Here is a 27048-nt window from a genome sequence, read left to right on the forward strand (position 1 = left end):
TTAGGCATACACATTTTGGTCACAGCAAATGCACATGTAGAGGAAACTATACAAGCACAGGAACAACTCAGGCATTTCTTATAACATAGAAGCCTGGAAAAGATTCAACTTGAGTCAAAAATATATGAGTAAATCAGGAAGACTAAGAAATAAGTTGTTAACATCACCACCTTTATCAGCATCGGAGTGAATTCTCTTTTAAATTTTTTTATTAGATATATTTCTTTACTTACATTTCAATCGTTATTCCCCTTCCCAGTTTCAAAGAATTCATTTATATCCTGGTATGTATCTGAGATTTTTTTTTAAAGAATCCAAAGTCATCACGTGATACACCCACCATTCATTCTTTCTAATAGTAGAACTATGAAATTGTGAAAGAACGTATAAACTATATGTGAATAGACTTTTACCTTTCAAACATTTTTTTAAATTTTAAACAAGGCATTTATCTTCTTTTGTTCTTTTATTGTCTTAAAATATGGCTGTTGGAACCTTAACTCTTTCTGTGTTCAGAAGGGAAAGTAACTACATCCCGCTACACTAAGTTATGTCTTGCTCAGTGTGCCCGTTTCAATGATCTTGGATTTTCAGTTGAGGTGGGAACTTCCTCTGGATGGCTCCCTTCTTACTATCTCATCAGTTCATAATTACCATGTCACTTTTGTTCTGCCCATTATTCTGTACTTATATATGAATGACTGTAAGCATTAATCAAAAATAATACTTAAATACACAAATCTAAAGATCTCAGGTCCACATGTCAGTGAGAATATTTGATGCTTGCAAAAACTCACAGCTGATTAAGGAGCAGAAAATAAGTTCCCCTGACATACTTAGCCATAATCAGAATATCTATATCTCACCCCTCCCTACAACGCACCAGGTCCCCTGAAAAAGAGATAGGCAGAAAGGCACTAAGAGGCAGATGTTGAGGGTCAACCAGTGGGAAACTGTGTCTTCACAACATAAGAGGAGTGTAACACTCTTGAACCTAATACCAACCAACGTTACTTGCACAAGATTACCAGAATAGAAATATAGTCAACACTTCAGCACAAAGGGTTGGTTCTCACAGGCCTACAGTTGGCTGAGAAGCTACCTACAACTGATGACTGTTAGGAAAAAGTAAGTTTCCTGTAAGTATGTGGCCACTTGTAGGTCAACCACACTGAAGTGGATACCCTTTCACCCATGATTATATGGGCAGCACAAAATAGAGTTGATGGGTTACTAAAAAATTTGGTGTGTATGTGTTTGTGTATGTGTCTGTGTGTGTGTGGTTAATGTGGATCTCAGAGTGCTTAGAAGGAGCAATGGGAAGATAAATAGTGTTAAAATATACTGTATGTATGTGTGTGTGTGTGTATGTGTGTGTATGTATCTATGTATGTATGTATGTATGAACATATGTATATATTTGTATATGAGATTGTCAAAGTACTTATGAAATATTTTAAGTGATACTTTGGTTGTAGTGAGAAAGGTGTTAGATGCTACAGCCAGAGAAAGCTGAGAGTAGATTCATATAGAATTTACACTTCTTTATCACTTTCATAGTGGTCTAGAATGAAATTGCTTTCCCTGTAAAAGCCTAAAAGAATTAAAGCTTATAGCTGATATTCTGGCAGTTTACTTTTTTACTCAGAGAGAATCGTGGTTATAAGGCATTTAATTTAGGTAGCACATATCATGATTACTTTAATTAAAATGAGTTCCTAAGTAGCTATAATTTTATAAAATTACATTGAAGTACTTTGAAAGGAAAATAGGTATTTGAATTATAGACAAGATTTTTTCCATCAGTACACATTATTTTAAAAATGAACATAAAGTTCTATAGTAAAATTTTATAAAAATAAGCAAGCTACACTTTCATGTTTATAAATTTTGTTGATGTTTATAGATTTCTTAAATGAGTGTGTGTTTTATTTTTAGGTTTTCTAGATGCTCTAAAGATGCAATGATAGCATCACTACGGGGACTATATTAATTGCATATAAGACAGATAATGAGCTTCCTCTCACTCCTAAGGGCAGTCAGAGTCTGAGCCTTCCACACCCTGCTCTCGGGTGCTTTGTATGTCACTTCCTGTTCCTGATTCATAAAGGAAGATCTGGGTCACAAGGGTCATTGCCATGGTAGCCCTCTTCCTACTGAGGGTATTCCCTGACCCACATCTTGTAGGTATTGGAAGAAATTAGGACACATGATCAACAGTTCATGTGGATTTGCCAACTGACCTGACACTGACTCTGGCCTAAAGAAGAACACCCCCCACCCCACCTGTCTCCTAATGAGTAGCCTTCTGGAGGCTATGTTATGTTTCTTATGCTTTTGTTTTAGAAAACAATAGTAAAAGAAAGGCGGTATGAAAGAGGAAAAGGAAAGGAAAGGAAAAGAGAAAAGGAGAGGAGAGGGGAGACGAAAGGAGGGAATATAAGAGAGATGACCATAAAAATAGGTACATTTTATATTTTTGTGGTGTTACAGCCTTGAAATGTCAAGACACAGGAGGTAAAGACAAGAGAAACAAGAGTTCAAGATCATCCCTGGGTACACAGTGAGTTTGAGGCCAACTTGCACTACTTAAGATCCTGTATAACACACACACACACACACACACACACACACACACACACACACACACACAGTAAAATATTAGCTCAGTAATTTTATTTAAATCTCAAAAAATGGTGGACATCTATTCTTCCCACTTGTAGCAGTCATTGTAGGAGGATCCCAATATCCGGGTCAGCCCGAGAAACAGAGGCAGTCCCTGCCTTAAAATATGACCCCTTACAAATTAACCAAATGACAAACTCATCAACAGTAATACCTTCGAAAATGATGACCTCAACTTCCTGTCATGACTGATTTTACTATTTCTGCTTTAAATTTTAGCGTTCTGAGAAGCACAAGCAAAATCTTAAGAAAACATGACACATAGAAGAATGAAAATTCTCATGTTTATATTAGCTTGTTGAAAGGTACATGTTTGGATTAAAAGTCTGAATCAGTTTATAAAAAAGCTACCCCTGTAATCATAAACAAGAAATTCTGGACTCATTTATTCAAACCTTGTATGAAGTTCACCACTCATCACTCCTTAGTACAGATAAGGTATTTTCACAATATTGCTGACATTTTGGAAACTTTAGTAGCTATATTTATTTTTATATTGTACCTAATGCTTGACATTGGTGCATACCATAGCTCAGAAAAGGGTACTGAATTTGGAAGAGGAAAAAGAACTCAAATACACAATTCCACACAGTGATCAACACTGCATGAATACAAGACCATACAACGCCTGACTTTTCAGATGTACTAAACATTGGAACAAACTGGGTTGAAGCCGCATGAAAAAGAATTTTCCCAGCAAGTGGGAGGCGTGTTCCTTAATTACCAGAAACATAAAAATGAATGGTTAAATGAAAAGAACTTTAAAAATTTAAAACTTCATACATACCTAAACTTGGTCTTGAAGAGGGGTGAAAACTACATCTCTCTGTGGGTATAGATGGATATTAGGAATTATTCTCATTTCGTAAGTTAGTGGTTGTGATTGTATCTCCTAGTAACATCAGAAGCTACACCCTTAAAATCTCACCAACATGAACAACCAGATGTGTGCTGAGCAAAGATGACACCAATAAACGTGTCAAATGGAAATGGGAAATATCAGGAAGCCTCTACCCTACACAGAGAACTATAGGCAATGCAGACAAATGAGTAGAGCTGAGAGCAGGAGTGGTGGTCCTTCCCAGGAGGAGCATAACAACTGGTTGTCTAGGATCAAACTGTCCATGCTGAAAACACACATACAAATCACATTATATAGAATCAGATTATATTTAGAACTATATATATGTATGTACAACTACATATATGCATGAACAATTAATGAAAAAAGATACATGAATTTGAAGGAGAATATCACAGGATTATAGGACAGTTTAGAGGGAGGAAAGGGAAGGAAGATATATTGGAATTAAATTACAGTCTCAAAGAAGCAAACCTGATTTCCTTTTTAAATCTTCAGATATACCAATAATAGAAACATTGCCAGTACATGAGGGAGAGATTTCTCTATATTTTATTCCCAGTGTACCTCCTGTCATCTTAAAAGAGTATCACCTTTCTGTAGATACCATCATTCTGCACACTTCCTCCCAGATTGAGAAGTCTGAGTCGTGTAATGGGAAGAGGCAAAAGCATTGGGTATGTGGTATCAGTGTAGGAGACAAGAATAGCAATGGGTACTTATTTAGTGCCCTTCTTCTTAATCTGTGACCAATGCCCCCTGGTAGTAGCAAATCCTGAAGGTAGACTTCAAGATCACAAACAAAACTACAAGAAAGCATCTTTATGTTCTATTAGCACCATTAAAGAAATGCATAGCTGACTTCAAAGTAAGGTAATATCATCCCTATTTAAGAACATCCTTTAGTCTATCTTACTGTTGATAACTTCAAAAATGTGAAAGTTTCATACTTGTAAATAAAATAAGTCAGCACTGTTGGAATACAGAAATGGAAAGAAAACAAGGCCTGTTTTTATCAGATTTTGGGAAGGTACTTTGGAAACTTCTTAGCTTGACAAAAACTGTAGACTTATTTTTAGTAAGTGAATTTATGAGATTTAATAATTTGTATGCCAAGACAATGTAGAATCCTGGACTATTCAGTTATTAGGATGTTTCCTGCAAGGAGCCATGAAATGCACTGTTGTTGTGAAGGTAACAGTACTTTGAAGTGGGTATATTTTCATTCTGCTAAGCCCTTGGTTGGCAGCTCATGTTTTATTTTAAATATAACCACTTCTATTCAAAATTTATATTCATAATTTTATCAGAGAGGGCTGTTTTTCAAATTGTATAAGTTTAGGTCATAAACTATCTTATCTATTATGATAATATGTTAATAGAAAAAAATTATAAAAATTGCATGTTAATAAGTTGAAAACTCTTTTTAGTAAGAATCTGAAAAATGTAAGAAATGGAACAGCAGTTCTTTTACATTTCATTGGGTGGTGTTAATGATTTTTACCAAACACTGACATTTATTAATAGTGAGACTCTTCAGGCATTTTGCCAGTAAGGTGACAGAAGTTTGCTCCTCCCTCATTGAAGCCACCAGTGAGGTCACTAAACACAACTTGAATTCTTATCTCAGATGTCTGCCAGGCATCTTCAAGGTACCTGCATGTTCAGGTGAAGTGGATAATATTGTCCACTGAACACTCTTTACTTTGGACTTTACAAAGTGAACACTAGAGAGAAAAACAATAACATTTATAAGACATTCAATATCTTAGTTGTTCCCTAGGTTGTGTTTTGAGGTAGATTCGTACAGTCCTGGGTAGACTCCATGTATGCACTGAAACAGGTATGAGATGTGAAAACTCAGGAGGCATTCATTGTTCTTTAGGATGATGAATTAATATTGTTAAAGTTATCATCAGTAACACTACTACACAATTATGTATTACTGGCATGGTTTACATGATATTGAACTTGACTGAAGATTTTAAAATTTATCCCAATAATGAATTTTTAAAATAGCTAGGAAAAGCATAATAACTACATGGGCAGTGCCATTGAGCCCTTAGATATTTAACTATATTGTAAAGTTGAATTGCTATAGGCTTCTGTCAATCACTATATTGAAAGAAGGTGGGGTAGTTAATAGCCCTACCTCATTCTTGATTTTAATGTGATTGGTAAATGTTTTCTAATTAGGATAATGTTGGCTATGTGTTTGTCATATGTAGCATTAATCCTATTGAAGTTTATTCCGTCCAGTTCTATATTCTATAGGGATTTTTTTCATGAAGACCATATTTAATTTTATTATGAATTTGTCATGACAAAATTGTTAAAATTTTCAAAGATTTTTCTACATTTATTTTACTGATGTGAATTTTGTATTTCAGTCCATCCATATGATTTTCTATATTTTTATTTATTCATTTTCTGTATATTACTTTATTGACATGAATGAGTATTTTGCCTGAATGTGTTTCTGTTGACCTGGTGCCTATGGAAGCTAGAAGAAGGATTTGGCTCCCACCAACAGAAAGCATATATTCTATAAACCAAGTTTGCTAGAAGAGCAACCATTGCCCTTGGTCAATGGGATATCTCTCCAACCCCACAACTAATGACTTTCTTACATTTGAATTTTGTAAATGGTTTTCTGTATTTATTGTATTGATGGGAATTTTGTACTTCAGTCCATTTATATGCATCCCTGAGATAAAGCCAATTTGATCGTGGTAAATGATCTTTCTATACATGTTTATATTTGACTTTCAAGTATTTTACTACATCCATGTTCATCCAGGATATTGCCCTACAGTTAATTATAATTAAACATTAACTTTGTCATATATCTCTATTTACAAAGTATACAGAGAAATTCCTAGAAGTTTTGTATTAGCATGTTCCTAATTACATGGTAAAGAAGATCTAATTATAGCCCAGAAGGGACATCACGTATAATCTTATAAATGGGTAGATCTTCTACGTCAGAGGTCTCTCATAGTTACCCTGTAGGTTTGTCTCATGACATAATAAATAAATCATTAGTAAAGAGAGATGTCTTAATTCTCAACAAATATGTAGACATGTATGCATAAAATGCAGTTCCATAAAAATCAACCTTATTAAGCATTAATGCAAGATTTGCTGCATGGAAGACTATCCATAAAATTATTTACCGTGGCTACTCATGGGAGGTGAGAATACTTCAGGACTATGGAAACTTCATTTTCGGTAATAGTTAATATTTCTATCAAAGGTTCATAAACCATATATATGTGCAAATAATTAGAGCTATTATATTAAGAGAAAATGCTTTTTCAGACAAATATATTATATGCTAGTGGCTATCACTAATACATTTAAATTCAAACACATTTCGTGAAAATTAATGAATCATACCTCTGAATGAACTGATTAAATCTTTGGTTTTTTTACAAACACAGTATTGGAGAATCACGACGTAGTGGAAGAGCATGAGGTCATGGTTTTATATGTTAAGAGCGAGTCCTTGACAGTTTAAATGAAGTGCCAAAGTTCTAGTTAAGGCTAGATCAGGATAGAAAGCTTCCAAACTGGTCTTTTATTGCATTACAATTTTCTTCTAAAGTTCTCACCACTGTCTCTTTGTCTTTGGACAGGGAAAAGTAATTACCATTGGCTCAGTCAGTATTTACCATTGACTCAAGCGGTAGTTACCACTGGCTTAAACAGTATTTTAGGACAATAGGATAGCAACCTAAATTAAAGAGACTTATTCATTCTAAAAATAGCATTTTGCATACCACAGATTTTACAGAATAAGAAGGACTCTAGGAAATAAGAGAGTGATGGGGATGGCACTCTAGTAGACTGCACAAGTTGCCATGAGCAAACACAAAAAAGGTAAGTTGAATTTTGGGACATGAATTGAGCAAACTCTCAGATTTTCTAGTTGCCTAGGAACATTCAGACACTGCAGCTCATGCTTTGCCTATTTTGTAATCTTTAGATTGGTTGTCACTTGCAGAGGATTAGTTTCTCAGAATGTTGACTCAGAACTGATTTCATCAAATCATGTGTTCTTTGATATCTTGATGTTTAGTTGAGCCACACAAGTGCCTGATGAACACGAGTCAAAACCAAGTGAAACCTACCAGGCATCATGCAGTGCCGAAGAGTAATCCAGATAAAATAATGACAACCAGCTTAAACCTAAAGCTACTCTTTCTTCTTCGGAATATATCCTTATTCATTATACGCTTGCTAACTTACATTTAATACAACATAGGTTGAGATTCACATATTGGAAATACATGAAGATGTTTAACAACCTGAGGTATCAGCAAATGTAAACTAAAGTTTCATTCTATCTCATCCTACTAATAATGGTTATCATCAAGAAAATTAGCAATGTAACACACAGGGGTGGTGGGAAAAAAGATATTTTTACATTGCTGATGGGCATGTATAGTGGTGAGTTCACTAAAGTAATCTGTTCAGAGGATCCCCAAATAATGAAAGCAGAACTACCTTATATCTCTGATATGCTCCTTGGTCTATGTCTAGAAAAGTCTTTATCAGTATGTCACTAAGACACTTAATCATCTATATTTGTGGCACAAGTACTCATAATAGCCAGGAAATTCAAGGAAATGGAACTTAAATTCCCATCATCAAATGACTGTGTAAATGTTATTTGGGATACATATACACAGCAGGGTTTTATATTCCACAATAAGGAACATGAAATAAAGAAAGAATGCCATTCATAGAAAAATTGATGGAAACAAGAAAGTCAACCTAAGAAGCAAAATAAGGAAAATTCAAAAGACAAATATCACATGGTTGTTCTCATAAATTCATGTTTATAAACATATATTTATTATAGACTTTTCATGAAAGTAGATGGCTGATAGGGTTGAATGGGAAGGGTGAAAGGAACAAGAGAGAGAAATATGAAAAAGTCAAAAATCTTCTGCTTTTGTCAATGAAGCCTGGATTTAATTCAATATCTTTGCATGTATATGATATCTGTCTTTCTGCTTGCAGGTCTATCTGTCAATCACTTAATCTATCATCTGCCCTCTATTACTTGACATGAAAGCAGATAGAAGACTATTTAGGACAAAACAGAGACCAGAGAAGATGGGAAGATTGGAGGTCAGCGTGAGAAAGATACCACAGCGTATGTATTCTAAAATACCTCAATGCATGTAGATAATAAATACTGTAATATTTATAGCAACTAATAATAAATACTGTATAACACCATAGTAAATAAACAATTGTGACAAACATTTCAAAATGTAATTTTTGAGACCTCCACAATGTACTTGAATCTGCATAACGGAACATCTTACCCAAGTTGGATTTCATATATACCTTACATACTCAGCCTAAAGGTAGCTTTTGTCATATTTCTAGTATATTCAGTTTTAACTATAGCAATCTCATGAAGTTGGGTATATAATTTTTTCAACTGTAGCCTCATGTGAGTATTTAAAAAGCTTTGCATTCTGGAGACTTGGGATCTTCGTTCAGTTTCCAGCACCTACTCTGGTAATTCACAGCCATCCCTAAGTCTGGTTCTGGGGAATCTGTCACACTCCTCTTGACTTAGTAGGCAATTGCAGGGATATGCTACACATACAAAGAAGCAGACACACGTACACATAAATTTTTAAAAAATGTTTTGGTTTCAAGCTTAGGTTGGGTTTAGGTATTTTTAAAATTAGTTTATTTAGACCAAGAAAAATTGATTATGAATAGCATATACTACCATTAATATATTCTCCGTGTGTAATACACTTTAGAAAGGCTATGATGTCTTCAATGCATTCCTCATTGTTCTCATGGAACATGTGTAATGCCTAGAAAATTGCTCTGCTATCCTTTGTAAGTTTTGTTTAAAAAATGGAATATGTTACAGGTAATTAAAGTTAATTCTTAGTGTTGATAGATCCCATTTAATTTTATAACAGTGAAAAATAAAAGAGTTCACATCTCATTAAAGTCCAATAGAAAGTAAATCAGTCCACACAAAGATTAAATAAAAAATAGTTGAAAAAAATCAACAAAGAGCTCAATTTGGCATACGGTTGTTCTCACTTCAGTAACCCAGACCAACACTAAAAAGGATGAAGATATATTTCAAATGCTCTCTTTCTTCTTTTAGAATGTTGACGGCAAGGGCACTAGGTTGATATATTTCAAAATGCTAGAATACAGTACAGTTTTTGACATTCACAATGAATTATGGCATTTATAGTGGAAAGGAAAAGTAAGCTAGTCTATATTGTTAATACCTTATGAAACAAATGGCATGAAACATTCTGAATGTTAACACTAACATGAAGATCTACTGCAAGCGGGTAGATTATACAATATACATGGTTTAGATTTGAACTGAAACAAGTCCAACTCATGTCCTCTATGGAATTTCCTCTTCCTTGACTTCTCAGGAGGCACATTGTCCTTAAGAGATTTCAAACCCTTTTTCATGGATTCACGACAGGCCTTTGAGTTATTAATAGTTCATATTGATTTCATGCTTTGTGTGTGCCAAACCCTCTTTTCGGATCTTTACCCTTGCCAGTTAATTAAATTATCATACTATATTAGCTACAGTAATTAAAACAATTTAACAGAAAAAGAAATAGAGGTTAAGTAACATTCACAGTTAGTAATTGGGGAAATGTGTAATTTGAACTCTGGTCATACATCTTTGGAAATCACTTATGGTCATTACCAAAAGATGTCCAGGAGGAAATGCCCATCAGTGACACAACTAATCTGTAGGCAAACGGTTCTTAGATCTTTTCAGAGTTTAGGGGAATTTTAAAAGCCATATTGATTTATATATTTTATGATTGTTTTACCTGCATGTATGTCACAGTCAACATGTACATGCAGCGCCTGCAAAGACTAGAGAGAGCATTGGGAGCGGCCCATGCAGGAGCTGAAACTGAACTTGTATCAGCTGGAAGCTCTGCACATGCTCACCACCATTGAACAATTTCTCCAGATCCAAAACATGGAAGATTCTGCCAAGAGCAAGCCTTAATATTTTTCTTTTGAAAGACTTCCATTCATTGATTTGCTCTTGTATTCACTTACTTTCCTTCAAATTATCAATGGATTTTATTCAATTAAAAGGTAATTAGTATAGAATATAAGATTTTCTGCTTTCTTCTCATTAGTGTAAGAAAACTGGACTTAGGCTTAAGGGTAATGATTGCCAAAGTTAAATTTATTATTATCTTTTTATAAGAGGCTCATAAAGCCAACTCTATAATTTAAAGAGTCATTGATATGCTATAATACATTGAAAGCAGCTACATTTCGTCATCTAATAAATTTCACGGTATATATTTCTGTGTATGGATGAGAGCAGAACCTTTAAGGAAAACAGGATAGTGGAGTAAGGAAACTTTTCTAAGCTTCTCAGTCCAATAAGCTACATCTTTAAAGCAAAAATTGTAATGTAGCAGTCATTGTAAACATTTATTTGGAGATTTGTGAACTGTATTAAAATGCTTATTTTTCTCCTTTTTAAATTTGCATTTGAGAAATAATATGTTTAAGAACCTATCATCTTTAAAATGTAAGAAAAATTATCTGGGACATGTAAGTAATAGATGACTAGCTCACACACACACACACAAACACACACACACAAACACACACACATTATTAGAGTTGATAGATCCCATTTAAGGGATGGAGGGAGGAGAGGAGGGAGTGAATGGTAGGGAGAGATAGTAGAGGGAGAGGGAGAGAAAGAGAAAGAGAGAGAGAGAGAGAGAGAGAGAGAGAGAGAGAGAAGAGGAGAAGAGGCAGGAGGGAGGGAAGGGGAGAGAGAGCGAGCGAGCAGGAGAGAGAACTCAAAATAAAGCTATCTATCAGTTGTCACTGTGAATGTAATTTCAATACCCTTTAAATAACCTATTCATTGCACTATATTTTAAAAGCAAGAGCATATTCAACTGATTGGCTATTTTATTATACCAAGCAGTGGTCATTTAAACATTTAATCAGATAAAAGGATACATGTAAATGATGCACCTTTATCCAACTTTTTATTACAAAGCACCATGGGCAATTTAATTTTATTTTCTATGGCATTTATAGATGCACTATAAAAAGTAGGAAATAAGGTGAGCATTGGCTGGAAGGATTTCAAAATTCAATTATTGATATTTCAAGGAAATAAATATTTACTACAGTGACTTCTGGTTTGACTTAGACCCAAGGACAATATTTATTCCCTGTTTACCCAGCTTTTATAGGAAAGATTTCCATAAAGAGGGCAAAGTAATTCACTAATGTGAGTTCTGTGACACATGTAGAAGACTAGGTATGCACTAGTATAAAAACTGCAATCAACCTCCTCCCAAATGATTTAGTTTTGATGACAGGAGGCACAGACAAGGAACTCAAGCAGCCCCATGTCTTTCTAAATGGCATTTGGAGTTGATGGCCTCTGAAGGAGGAAGAGTCAGTTTTCTTCAGTGATATGGATCATGCCCTATAGGATACCTGTGCACTGACTGTTGGTGCCCTATAGCCATGAACATAGAAGCAACACTGACTGTAATCAGCACATTATGAAGAACACACAAAATTGGAAAAGATGTGGAGTATGGTTCAGGAGGAGCTGTATGAGAAGATTTGGGGTAGCTATGATCTAAATATATTGTATCCACTCATTTACAGAATGACCAGAGAATAAATAAAATATTCTAAATGTATAAAACACTTGGACCTTATGAATATTGCACAACTGAATACAAAGATCTTTTACCCATTAAGAAAAATGGAACAAGTGAAATGCTTTCCCCCCAACTATTAGTTTCCCAAAATATCTACATTCTTCTACCAGCAAACTTCATCAGAAAACAAACTATAAGTCCATGCAAGCATTTTAACCTGAGTCTGGACCCCCAGATTCTATGTAGAAAGCTAGGTGCCGAGTTGGCTCGGAAGCACAGTGTGAGGAAGTAGAGATAGTGCGATCCCCGAGGCTTGTCCCACAAGTAGTCTTGCTGAACTGGCAAGCTACAGTTTCAGAGAGCAAAACTAGCTCTGAAATACATATATAAATAAGTAAATAAATTAATACATATGGAAAATTATTGGGGAATGTAAATGACACCAGCCTCTGGCCTTTAGATGCCTATCACATATAGTTGCAACCACTGCATCAAACACACACACACACACACACACACACACACACACACACACACACACACACACGAGAGAGAGAGAGAGAGAGAAAAGAAGAAGTAGATTTTTTCTTTCTACCTTCCTTTTTTTCTTCTTTCCTTCTTTCTTCACTTGTTGAAGGTCAAACCTAGGCTATCAAGCATTCTATACAAGCACTCTACCACAGAGACGTTATTTCACTACAAAAAATCATGAAATATGGTTCTTCAGAATATAACTTGAAATTGAGACAAGGAAAACCTCTACTTAATAAAATAAAAGCTCATTAATTTGAAGAATACTTAGATGAGTACAGAGACATAAGGAATTTAGGTCAGTAACACGAAGTCCTTTCACGGGAGCTGTCACTCAAATCTCCATTGCTTGCTCATCATATTTTTATTCTCCTTCTCTAAGAATCCAAACACCAAGACCACTTCACTCCCTGGAGGATAGACTGCATTACCTCAGTAATATAAACTTTTTAATTGCATAGTTCACATTTCACATGTTATTTCTTTTCCCGGTTTCCCCTCAAGAATGCCCCTATCCCACCCCCTCCCCTTGCTTCTATAAGAATGCTCCTTCTCCCACCCATCCACTCCTACCTCTCTGCCCTGGCATTCCCCTACACTGGGGAGCCGAGCCTTCACAGGACCAAGGGCCTCTTCTCCTGTTGATGCCCAACAAGGCCATTCTCTGCTACATATGCGACTGGAGCCATGGGTCCCTCCATGTGTACTCTTTAGTTGGTGGTTTAGTCCCTGGGAGGTCTGAGGAGTCTGGTTTATTGATATTTTTGTTCTTCCTAAGGAGTAACAAACCCCTTCAGCTCCTTCAGTCCTTTCTCTAACTCCTCCATTGGTGTTTCAGTGCTCAGTCCAATGGTTGGCTGTAAGCATCCACCTCTGTATTTGTCAGGCTCTGGTAGAGACTCTCAGGAGACAGCTATATCAGGTTCATGTCAGCAGCCACTTCTTGGCATTTGCAATAGTGTCTGGGTTTGGTGCTTATATATGGGATGCATTCCCAAGCAGGACAGTCTCTACTCCACACTTTGTCCCTGTATTTCTTTTAGACAGAAGCCCTTCTGGGTTAAAAATTTAGAGATGAGTGTGTGGCCCCATTCCCCAACCAGGGTTCTTGTCTAACCTCTGGATATGGTCTTTACAGGTTCTCCTCCCCTTTGTTGGGCATTTGAGCTAATCTCATCACTGTTGGGTCTTGGGAGTCTCTTGCTTTCCTGGTATCTGGGACTTTCTGGTGGCTACCTCCAGTTCCCCATCCGTCATTGCAGCACACCTCCATTCAAATTCCTGATCCTCTGTATATCATCCCTGTCTGCTGCCATACCTGATTCTGAGCCTCTTTTTTCTTAATAGCTTTCCCTTTCCCTCTCCTTCTCCTTGCCTTCTCCCTCTCCATCTTCCTCTCCCTCTCTCCTTCCTCTCTTAAATCAATTAAGTGCATGGAAATAATCTGAAACTGTACCAAAATGTATTACTCTTCTTTTTAAAAAATGAAATTTTCAGAAAATCAGCAATGATGCATTTATTCCCTCCAAAGGGTTTTAACAAGGATCTCATGCAGCATAGAGGAAAGAAAGCAAACAGATGAATAATCCAGCAGAGGAAGCAACTTTAGTTATGACTATGATACTTAGTACAATAAGCAGACATTTCGCACTAAAATAATTCACTTTTGTCTATACATTATTTCTGGTTTATAAATATGAAATGTACGTTAGTCAGTAAACACCGAATGGTTGGTACAAAACATTTCACCAATACTACGTTTGTCAAAGTAAAAGTAATGTAAATTTGTATACATAAATTGCCCAGGATTTAAGATTAGTATTTTATGAGGCTTAGATGAGTTGAATGTTAAAAAAGGTAAAGAGGAAATGTTTTAATTAGTAATCATAAAATTAATTGATTTCTATGTTCCTGGTCAAAACAGAAGGTTAAACAGGTTGTACAGAGTTTAATTTTGCAGTAAGGTAAAATACCAAGGCTAACCAGCTATATCACATGAGACTCAAAAAAAAGTTTTCTAGGCTCAATTATGTAGTGAGACACTTACATCAACCTACGAGATAGCTTCCTATATCACAAAATCAAAATTAAGATGTTAAATACTTTTTTAATCTGTAAATTTTCCTATTGTAAACTTTCAAAAATCCATGCTGGTTTGATGGATTTGAAACTGAATACACATTTCCTGTGAGGAGCACACACTGGCCTCTATTTTATCTTGATGTGGTCTCTCTGCCTTCCCACCCACCTCACCCTGCATTGATGCCGGTCAGTACACTGAAGATACACATTCCCTGGTTTGTATTTCTTACATTTTTAAGTTTACAGCAAATCAAAACAATTTATGCCGAAACGGGTAGAAAATACTGTGTGGTGCATAGTGCTGATTAGTAGCTCACTAATGAAGAAACTGGGATATAGAGTCTAATTTGCATGTTCTGTTAAAACTCAAACCCAGAGACTCTACACACACCCTGTGTTCCTTTTGCTCTGTTACTGAATATTAGTGAGTATCATTGGAAAACAAAAGGCTTTTCAGAGTCCTTTAGCACCCTTATAAGAGATGTTCCTTTAATATCAGACTATCCCATCAAAGCAAAGACTTGCTTATGTTTACTATCCTAGACAAACGTCTCCATTTTCTATAATTACTACAGTAACTAGATTTAGACAGAGATAAGCAAAATTTTAAAATAATAGTGGTGCTACTCTGATTTTGCTGTTTAATATATATGATGAAATTTAGAAACATCCTTCTGACTTGGAGAATCATGTAACCATACAGTGAGCCGATGCCATGACAAATTAAGAAGGAAAACAGTGTATTTTTAATTTCCTCTCCTTCATCGCATTTATGTTCAGTTTGGGAGAAAAGAAGAAAATTGATTCTTCAACATACAATTTAAAATTATTCAGCCCATTGTACAAATTCATAAGAGGGTTTCCAGAACTTCCTAAAGAGATATTACCATCTATTTTGTAAATATATTTTAGATGATTTTCATAACACACATTATATTGTTTTTCAGAAATGAATATTATGATACCCAGTAGATCAATATGAAGATTTTAGATCCATTTAGCAAGTAATTATATATTCAAGTTCCATTTTCCCATGTGGACACTATCATTTTCTTGATCGCCTTAGGAAAAAAAAGGAATAGTTCATTTTTACATGAAGTTGTATGAAATACGACTGTTCTAACTTTTGATTCTTCCAGGGAGATTGGGATCCATTGTCTGAATGTTGGGAATTTATGACATACGGATACTGATGGGCTTCTGAAAATGCTTCTCTCTGAACAATAAAGAAGACGGAAATTGATTTCAAAAGGTCAGGAAGTTTTCAAGTAAATCGTAATACCCCTTCAATATGAAACAAACAACAATTTATGTATATGTTGTCTAAACAAGTTGTCAAATAAAATTTTATGGAATTGCAGTTTTTTTTCTAACCATATTATTTAACCTATGTACATATATTAACATTTTATATGTTTTTCTTTAAAAAGCATATTTATATGCTTCCTGATTATAATTCACCACTTAACCCTACAGCCCAGTTTTAAACCCTGACCATAGAAGCCTTTCTTGGGGCTCAGGAGAGGGCTCTGTGGTTAAAGATGTATGCTGCCATCCCTGATGAGAAGCTCGATCCCCAGATCTCACAAATTGTCCTCTGAACTGCATGCATGTGGCATGCTTTGTATACACAGATACAAACAAAAAAACACCATACAATCAAAAGTGCAATTTAAAATTCCCTTGATAGTTTGTGAGCTAAGATCTATTAATCATTGTTATCTATTAATCAAATTACTGATGTTTCAAAACTGGTTTGAAGACCTGCAACTGTAGTGTCTCCTTTTGAACACAGTCAAACCTGGTGATGTCACAATTAGACCATTACAGATGTCATCACGGTTGAGATTTACTCTCCTAAACATGACAGAGTCATGGCTACTCAGTACATTCATGTGTCTCTGGCAGTGAAGATGGTCAACATGGAAGTTACAGATTCATTCGAAGCTCACATTCATTTTTTCCTAGAAGTTATACTTGCCTGGAAATTTTGCCTCTGGCTTGCACTGAATTACTGGGCAGCCAATTTTGCAAACATGATTGTGTCTCTGGAATTTGATACGCAAAATGGTTTATTAATATTGACCTCATCAAAGTCATGAGGTTTTGTGAAGATCAGAAAACACTGAAAACACTCATAAAAAACAATGGGATATTTAGATAGTAGTAGCTTTCGGCTTTCCCATCATCCTGTGTTTCCTTCTCTCCCTCTGTCTCTTCCTTCCTTCCTTCTTTCCTTATAGACTATGTAACTATACAGCCCAGAATAGTTTCAATATTGCCTGAATTTCCCAGGTACTGAATTTCTCATTTTTTTTAGCATTTAGCAGTTCATAAAATGTTGATTTTTCTCTGTGGGAAAAAGGGAAAATATAGCATTCCTAGTAATTAATAATTTTAATTAAAAATAAAACTGAATTTTGTGTACATAATATATTCAAATGACATTTTATTTTATATTTCTATATCTCTTAGAGAAAAAGTGGTTTGTGTGTCTCTGTGTGAGTGTGTGTGTGCAGAGAGAGAGAGAGAGAACAAAAGAAAGGGAAATGAGAGAGGACAAATATAGTGGTTTTGACTATCTGTACATACCCACACACACTACTGCTTTTCATTTGCTAATATATTACTTTGGCTTATATTATTCAAAATGAGATAGACTTCAAATAAGAGATTTCATAATAATTTTTGAAGTTAAATTATTAAACCAGGATTTTTTAAAAATTTTTTAAATTTATTCTTTCCTTGACTGCAATCTCTACCACACTTCCCCTCCCTCCACTCCTTTAAGTTGTCCTCACCTCTCTTCTCCTGAATATCCACTTTCCAAAATCCATTCCCTTTACCATCTCTCCTCAGAAAAGAGCAGACCATCCAGATTGGGCAAAGCAACACAGAAGGAAGAAAGGAGTCCCCCAAACAGGCAAAAATGTCAGAAACATGCCACTGCCGTGGTCATAAGCCGTCCCCCAAAACATCGAGCCAATAATCCTCACATGCATGCAGAGGACGAAGTGCAGACCCAAACAGAATCTGAGATTGCCGCTCAGTTTCTGAGTTCCCATGATATCTTCTTAGTTGATTCAGTGTCCTTGAACCCTCTGACTCCCAAAATTTCCAGCCCCTACTTCTGAGGGGTTCTCCTAGGTCCAAGGAGAAGGATCAGTGGAGACCTCCAATCACGGCTCAAATTCTTGTAATGTTTCTTTGTGGTTTTCTGTAGCCACTTCCATCAGCTGCTCAAGGCAGTCTCCGTGATGACCACTGGATAAGGTACCCATATATGACTATGTGTGACAAATTGACTGAGAAAGAAATAGGGGAAGTAAAACACATCATAATAACCAGAAGCAATATAAAGTATCTTGGGATAACTCTACCCAAGCAAGTGGAAGATTTTAATAAATCAATGAAATTTAGTAACTAAGACAATAGCTTGAGGGTTAGTGGCATACTTTTTATATCATGAAGAAATAGAGTCTTTGAAGGGAGTGATGTATACAGGACAATCTGACTTTGAAACGTATGTAAACTCTGACAAATGGTAACCTGAATCCAGAAACTAAGTTTTACAGGATAAAATGAGAGGGCATGCACAGCTAAAGAAAGGCATGATCTATTTGACAAATAACAATGTGATTAACAGTTTAAAATTGTGAGATTATTTCTCAATAATATAAAATAGCTATAAAAACTAAGAATACATGAGAATTTCATGACCTTAAAATCAATTAAATGTTCCACAAAATAATACTTTTCTTTAATGGAACATGTAAACAGCACTGTGCATGAGTTACCAATTTTATATTGTATTCTTTCAAATTGAATCAAGACATTTTTGTCTTTCAGAGGCTCACAGTATTGTTTGAATCCCAGTACTGGGTCTGAGCATCCAGCTCAGTACTGCAGGGTCTATGTGCCCAACTCTGCAGCTGCAGTGTTCATGTGACCTGGGCAGCAGGGGTACTGTCTAACCACTTCATCATGTCTTCTAGTACTGACAAAAAGCTTGAACTTTCATTGTGTATTTCTTAAGTTACTTCCTGCCCATTGCTATATTAACCAACATTTATATGCATTTAATTTGTAATTAGTAAGATTTTTGCATGTAAGCTACAATGTATGCTACATAAGACCAGAATGATTTGATTTCTAACAATTATTTCACTAAAAAAAAAAAACCTTGAAAAATCGCCAAAAAATTCAACCATATTAAAAATAGTGTGATGCGTTTGTTAACCAGTCTGTACTTTAACAATATTTCCTACTTGTATAATGTCACCATATTTTAAAAAAATAAAGAAGCAACCACATGCTTTGAGTAAATGCAGAATGACAATTCATTTTGTTGAAAAGGACACAGAAATGGAGTCATATTTTCAAGAGCCCCATTTCGTAAATAACTTGCCTGCTGTGTGCTGCAGTGGATTCTGCAGGTTTATCAAGCCACTCAGCTATTGTTTAGTATAGATCCATTTTGTCATTTTGATGGAACAGATTCAAGAATGGCAATCTTCCTTCCTCTCTCTGCCTCACTGGCTCTGTGACATCCCTTGACTACCACGTTATCAAAACGTGAATGTCATTAACATACAACAGCTCAGGAGCTGAGTCGGAATCCTATTATCTATGAATTAGAGAATTACAAATCCTCCCTGAATACAACGTGGGCTGTGTGAATAGGTTACAGTGTAAGTATCTCTTCAACATACAGAAGTCAGTCCTGGTAAACATAATAAATGCCTGAAAATTATCGGTGAACTCAACTTAAAAATGTGCCTTAAGCACCTTTCAGAGTCCCAGTAATTCTATCACTTGCTGAAATTGAAAGTATAACAGCAATAAGTCATTCGGGCAAGCATTATGGGATCAATTAACTTCGTACCTTGAGAAAGACGAAACAACAACTGGTAAATTTTAAAAACATTTTAGACATGACTATATACTCAAGGTCAAAAACTAGATAATGTGGATGAATGTTAAGGCCTCTGAAACCTCGCAGGCATTGTCTTCACTGACTATATTCCTATCAGCACTCTGGCCTGCCAAACATCTGCCCATCAAACTCTGCTTAGAACATTCTAGAACACATTTAGTCCCCGACTCTGAACTCATCCATACTCCATCCAAACATCAATTCAAACGACTGTGAATCACCTGATGAAGTTGATCTCAGTAACAAACCCCAGTGTTGGTACCAAAGTTCTGTGCTAATAAAATTTCTTATCTCTGGGACCACATACCTGAGATAAACAACTTAAAGGGTTGCTGAAGCCACTGACATCCCATCATGGTGAGGTAGCTATGGGGCAAGTAACTCCAGTGTGGCAAGGTGGGTAAGCAGTTTCCTCACATCCCAGCAGATAAGAAAGCAGAAGTCTTTGCAAAAGTTGGACATGGTATGACCTTTATTCTAGCAATCAGCACTTCTGCTATCTCACTACTTCCAGCGAGCCTCTACTTCCAAAAAGTTCCAGAATTTCCATAAAATGTTGTACCACCTGGAAATCAAATATTCAATCTCATGAGACTGTGAGAAACATTCCATCTAAGTCACTACTGGCTGCTTTCATTGTTATTGCAAACTATACATTATGTTATTAAAATATTGTTATAGAAACTTATATAGAAACTCAAAGGAAACCTGGTCATGGTGGCGCTTTAAATATCAGCACTAGGGAGGCAGAGGTAGGTATGTCTCTGAGTTCAAGGCCAGTCTAGACTACAGAGGGTGTTCCAAGGCAGCCAGGAATATACACAGAAACCCTGTCTCAAGAAACCGAAACGAGAAAAATGATGATGATGAGGAGGAGGAGGAGGAGGAGGATGAGGAGGATGAGGAGGATGAGGAGGAGGAGGAGGAGAAGGAGGAGGAGGAGGAGGAGGAGGAGGAGGAGGAGGAGGAAGAGGAAGGGGAGAAGTAGAAAAAGAGGAAGGAGGAGGAAGAGAAAAAAGTGGAGGAGGAAGAAGAAGAAGAGGAGGGAGAAAGAGAATGAGGTGGAGGAGGAAGGGGAGGAGGAGAAGAAATTTGTGGTGAGAACCTTAAATGCATCAAAAGCTTCACTGCTCACTAATATTGTGGTCAAGGAGCTATAGAACAAGAGTTCCACTTACAGTGGTCAGGAAGATATAACCAAAAGAAAGAAACAGAGCAAGGGACAGGGGTAGGCACTCCACAGGTGTTTCGCTTTCTCCTCTTAGCCTCCACTAATAGCTTATTTAATTAGAAGGGAATTCATTGAAAAGTCATGGCCATCATATTCCAACCTCCCTTTGAATAGCTTGCTATGGACCATGCCTTTAATACATAAGCCCTTTGAATAAATACCATAACAACCAGCGACTACGTACTATGAGAAGATAGTCCATGAATATTTTTATAACTGGTGAGGGACACTAAATAACTTGGACAGCTCTCAACAGTATCCATTAATCACTTAAAAAGGGATCGCCATCAAAATACCAATCCAATTCTTCAAAGAGTTAGACAGAACAATTTGCAAATTCATCTGGAATAACAAAAAACCCAGGATAGCTAAAGCTATCCTCAACAATAAAAGGACTTCAGGGGGAATCACTATCCCTGAACTCAAGCAGTATTACAGAGCAATAGTGATAAAAACTGCATGGTATTGGTACAGAGACAGACAGATAGACCAATGGAATAGAATTGAAGACCCAGAAATGAACCCACACACCTATGGTCACTTGATTTTTGACAAAGGAGCCAAAACCATCCAATGGAAAAAAGATAGCATTTCCAGCAAATGGTGCTGGTTCAACTGGAGGGCAACATGTAGAAGAATGCAGATCGATCCATCCTTATCACCCTGTACAAAGCTTAAGTCCAAGTGGATCAAGGACCTCCACATCAAACCAGACACACTCAAACTAATAGAAGAAAAACTAGGGAAGCATCTGGAACACATGGGCACTGGAAAAAATTTCCTGAACAAAACACCAATGGCTTATGCTCTAAGATCAAGAATCGACAAATGGGATCTCATAAAACTGCAAAGCTTCTGTAAGGCAAAGGACACTGTGGTTAGGACAAAACGGCAACCAACAGATTGGGAAAAGATCTTTACCAATCCTACAACAGATAGAGGCCTTATATCCAAAATATACAAAGAACTCAAGAAGTTAGACCGCAGGGAAACAAATAACCCTATTAAAAAATGGGGTTCAGAGCTAAACAAAGAATTCACAGCTGAGGAATGCCGAATGGCTGAGAAACACCTAAAGAAATGTTCAACATCCTTAGTCATAAGGGAAATGCAAATCAAAACAACCCTGAGATTTCACCTCACACCAGTGCGATTGGCTAAGATCAAAAACTCAGGTGACAGCAGATGCTGGCGAGGATGTGGAGAAAGAGGAACACTCCTCCATTGTTGGTGGGATTGCAGACTGGTAAAACCATTCTGGAAATCAGTCTGGAGGTTCCTCAGAAAATTGGACATTGAACTGCCTGAGGATCCAGCTATACCTCTCTTGGGCATATACCCAAAAGATGTCTCAACATATAAAAGAGACACGTGCTCCACTATGTTCATCGCAGCCTTATTTATAATAGCCAGAAAATGGAAAGAACCCAGATGCCCTTCAACAGAGGAATGGATACAGAAAATGTGGTACATCTACACAATGGAATATTACTCAGCTATCAAAAACAATGAGTTTATGAAATTCGTAGGCAAATGGTTGGAACTGGAAAATATCATCCTGAGTGAGCTAACCCAATCACAGAAAGACATACATTGTATGCACTCATTGATAAGTGGCTATTAGCCCAAATGCTTGAATTACCCTAGATCCCTAGAACAAACGAAACTCAAGACGGATGATCAAAATGTGAATGCTTCACTCCTTCTTTAAATGAGGAAAAAGAATACCCTTGGCAGGGAAGGGAGAGGCAAAGATTAAAACAGAGACTGAAGGAACACCCATTCAGAGCCTGCCCCACATGTGGCCCATACATATACAGCCACCCAATTAGACAAGATGGATGAAGCAAAGAAGTGCAGACCGACAGGAGCCGGATGTAGATCGCTCCTGAGAGACACAGCCAGAATACAGCAAATACAGAGGCGAATGCCAGCAGCAAACCACTGAACTGAGAATAGGTCCCCTATTGAAGGAATCAGAGAAAGAACTGGAAGAGCTTGAAGGGGCTCGAGACCCCAAAAGTACAACAATGCTAAGCAACCAGAGCTTCCAGGGACTAAGCCACTACCTAAAGACTATACATGGACTGACCCTGGACTCTGACCCCATAGGTAGCAATGAATATCCTAGTAAGAGCACCAGTGGAAGGGGAAGCCCTGGGTCCTGCTAAGACTGAACCCCCAGTGAACTAGTCTATGGGGGGAGGGCGGCAATGGGGGGAGGGTTGGGAGGGGAACACCCATAAGGAAGGGGAGGGGGGAGGGGGATGTTTGCCCGGAAACCGGGAAAGGGAATAACACTCGAAATGTATATAAGAAATACTCAAGTTAATAAAAAAAAAAAAAAAAGGGATCGCCGAATCTGGAGATACACTTTCATTCTAGTGACTTAAAATTCCCCTACGCTTTTAAAAGTACCTGCAAATTTATTTACATCATGAAAAAGGTTGCAGGACTCACAATATGTAAAATAGCATGCAATTCCAAAATTAAGAGAAGTCTAAATAAACGTCTACCCCATGTGATAGTCAGAATGTACTTGGTTCCTATTCTTCATAATTATTTATCATACCTGTGCATCATGTAAAGAATAAAAATCAAGCCTATTAACCACTGAACCATCCAGCACGTTCATTGCAGCCTTATTTATAATAGCCAGAAGCTGGAAAGAACCCAGATGCCCTTCAACAGAGGAATGGATACAGAAAATGTGGTACATCTACACAATGGAATATTACTCAGCTATCAAAAACAACGACTTTATGAAATTCGTCGGCAAATGGTTGGAACTGGAAAACATCATCCTGAGTGAGCTAACCCAATCACAGAAAGACATACATGGTATGCACTCATTGATAAGTGGCTATTAGCCCAAATGCTTGAATTACCCTAGATGCCTAGAGCAAATGAAACTCAAGACGGATGATCAAAATGTGAATGCTTCACTCCTTCTTTAAAAGGGGAACAAGAATACCCTTGGCAGGGAAGAGAGAGGCAAAGATTAAAACAGAGACTGAAGGAACACCCATTCAGAGTCTGCCCCACATGTGGCCCATACATATATAGCCACCCAATTAGACAAGATGGATGAAGCAAAGAAGTGCAGACCGACAGGAGCCGGATGTAGATCGCTCCTAAGAGACACAGCCAGAATACAGCAAATACAGAGGCGAATGCCAGCAGCAAACCACTGAACTGAGAATAGGACCCCTGTTGAAGGAATCAGAGAAAGAACTGGAAGAGCTTGAAGGGGCTCGAGACCCCAAAAGTACAACAATGCCAAGCAACCAGAGCTTCCAGGGACTAAGCCCCTACCCAAAGACTATACATGGACTGACCCTGGACTCTGACCTCATAGGTAGCAATGCATATCCTAGTAAGAGCACCAGTGGAAGGGGAAGCCCTGGGTCCTGCTAAGACTGAACCCCCAGTGAACTAGTCTATGGGGGGAGGGCGGCAATGGGGGGAGGGTTGGGAGGGGAACACCCATAAGGAAGGGGAGGGGGGAGGGGGATGTTTGCCCGGATACCGGGAAAGGGAATAACACTTGAAATGTATATAAGAAATACTCAAGTTAATAAAAAAAATAAAAAAAATCAAGCCTATTATGATTAAAGACTCAGGATTAAATGCATACTTTAATTTTCCTTTTTAAAGCAAACTAAATATTCATTTGTTTTAGCGTGTTTTGCCTTCTAATGTAACTGGGTTAATTGATGCCAGGATGAATGATAAAATATGTCTGAGTTTCTGTCTTGCCTCCAAAGGAGATTTGAATGTGATTGGTAGAATGATGTGAAAGGTCTGCTTTCTGATCCCTGGACAGCATCCTCCAACATTTTTTTTCAGAAACATAAAGATATTTTTAAAAATTATAATTAAATAATTCCACCCTTCCCCCTTTTTCTTCCAATCCTTCCCATGGTACACGTTCCCTCTCAAATTCATGGCCTCTTATTTTTTTCCTTCAATCGCTGCCATTACAAACAAACACATTTATAATGCAATATAAACCAGATTGATTTTGTGGCTCCATTTATTAGTATGTATATGGTGTTGTCTCTGTCTGTTTAGAACCACATATAAGGCTACTTAGTATTAGATATTTTAAAAACTGGGGTAGAATAAATAGGCAAAAGAGCAGCTCCAGCTAGGTTGTCCCTCTTTTGAGTCCTGGGCATCAAATTTTTTGAGTATTACCCTTGAGACTCAGACTGAACTATATCATCTGCTTCCCTGGTAATCTGCATCACAGATGGTATGAGGGAGATTTCTCAGCTTTAAAAAACAGATTAATCATTTCTTATAGTATAATAGATCTCTCTCTCTCTCTCTCTCTCTCTCTCTCTCACACACACACACACACACACACACACACAAAGAGAAAGGGAGGCAAGGAAAGAGAGAGAAAGGCAGATAGAGACAGGAATGGCACCATATATGTCCTAACAAATGAAGCTATAGAACCATAGGCTTTAGGCTATAAGTATGCACTATGTAGGTATTGGTCTTTTTTCTATGACACCAAAGGGGCTTCCTGAACTCGTAGCTTTGAAGGTTCAAATCTATGAAGCTAGCTCATTTGTGACAGAGAATGCATTTTAAGAATGCAGGCTAAAGGAAATGACTACCAGCTAGACAGGAAGCCAGAGGGCAATTCGGCACTCAGGCTACAGGTCTAATCATATCACATTCTTCAGACAACTATTTTAGGATTCATTAAGAATTAAGTAGTATTTCTAGCAGGCCCCAAGGAAACCCCACTAGATCCCAACTCCTGGCACACACTAACACCACATTCCCAAACAATGAACGCAAAGTGGGAAGAGAGATACCATCAAGATAGTAGCAACATTTTTATTCAGTCTTAAATAACATTAATTTGGTAGATTTTTTAATTAATATGCCTCATGAGGGCCGCAATCAGCAAACTAAGGTATCTATAACCTTTCCAATCGATCCTGTTTATTCCATCCGTTCTGTGACTCCAGACAAGTTCTGTCTGGCTCTACATTAAGACAATTTTAAATACCAGAAATCACCTTCAAGATTAGACCCCTTGCTATTCTAAAACATGGGAGCATTCACTTGAGAAGCCTAAGAATTCTAGGGCAAGATATGAACGATAAAAATGCATGGCGTGGTAATTTTAATTTTCCGTCTCTTAGAACTAATCCTCCAAGATCGTCTTCTCATGAACACAGAAGAGCATGAGGAGCACCATGTGAACGAAGAGCGTGCTAGACACAGACCAGCATCCAGCTAACTGGGCCAGGAACTCTGTGAGCTTTCTAGAACAGGGTGTAAACATCAATTATTTTTCAATAATGCAAAGACTTGTGTGTTAGACAAATAGAGTAAACAGAAAAATCCTCAGAACCCACTTGACTTATGTTGTGCATTTTAAATATAGCTAATATGAGGAATGCATTTAGCTATTGCCCCACTGGGATACGATAAAAGGCACATATTTAAGGGTTTTTTCCATCATGAAATGCGAAGGAAACAGATTTTCACTTGTTCACTATTTTCATAAAAGAAGTGCTGGGAGTTGGGATGGAATAGGGGTTTGTATATCTCTGTTCTTTGTATGTCTATGGTCCTAGGTTAAATCCTAAAATTTCAAAAGATAAAGGAGGCTCAGCAAGATGGCCCCACTGGTGAAGACAAATGTTACAAGGCCTGGCCCTTGAGTTTCATCCTGGAGACCACACTGAGAAACAATTCCAGCAAGTTTTCCTTTACAGACACTACACACACACACACACACACACACACACACACACACACACACACACAGAGTGAGAGAGAAACACAGACACCCACAGACACACAGACAGACACTACACACACAGACACTACACAGAGAGAGAGAGACAGACAGACAGACAGATACACAGACACACACAGACACACACACACAGAGAAAGAGAGAGACGCGCACGCACATATACACACATACACACACACACTACTACTAAGAATAATACACTCACAGAAAAATGCATGATAGATAATAATCAGATACAAT

At 37.1% G+C, this 27048-nt stretch overlaps 1 protein-coding gene and 1 long non-coding RNA gene across 29 annotated transcripts in view; one reads left to right on the forward strand and one right to left on the reverse strand.

Moving 5' to 3' along the window:
* Nlgn1 (neuroligin 1) overlaps positions 1–27048 on the reverse strand; it is a 925330-nt gene that overhangs the window by 439968 nt on the left and 458314 nt on the right. The window lies entirely within an intron of this gene.
* On the forward strand, positions 1208–26384 carry LOC108350212 (uncharacterized). Of its 6 annotated transcripts, none has more exons than XR_010063791.1 (6): positions 1208–4420; positions 7335–7429; positions 8576–8711; positions 10422–10681; positions 15990–16102; positions 26186–26384. It is a non-coding gene; the product is annotated as an uncharacterized LOC108350212 (long non-coding RNA). The 6 variants fall into 6 exon arrangements; XR_005501473.2 differs by lacking the exon at positions 26186–26384 and having other exon boundaries at positions 1208–4224; positions 4314–4420; positions 15990–16210; XR_010063790.1 differs by lacking the exon at positions 26186–26384 and having other exon boundaries at positions 15990–16210.

The sequence above is a fragment of the Rattus norvegicus genome, chromosome 2 (assembly GCF_036323735.1).
Source record: "Rattus norvegicus strain BN/NHsdMcwi chromosome 2, GRCr8, whole genome shotgun sequence".
Lineage (NCBI taxonomy): Eukaryota > Metazoa > Chordata > Mammalia > Rodentia > Muridae > Rattus > Rattus norvegicus.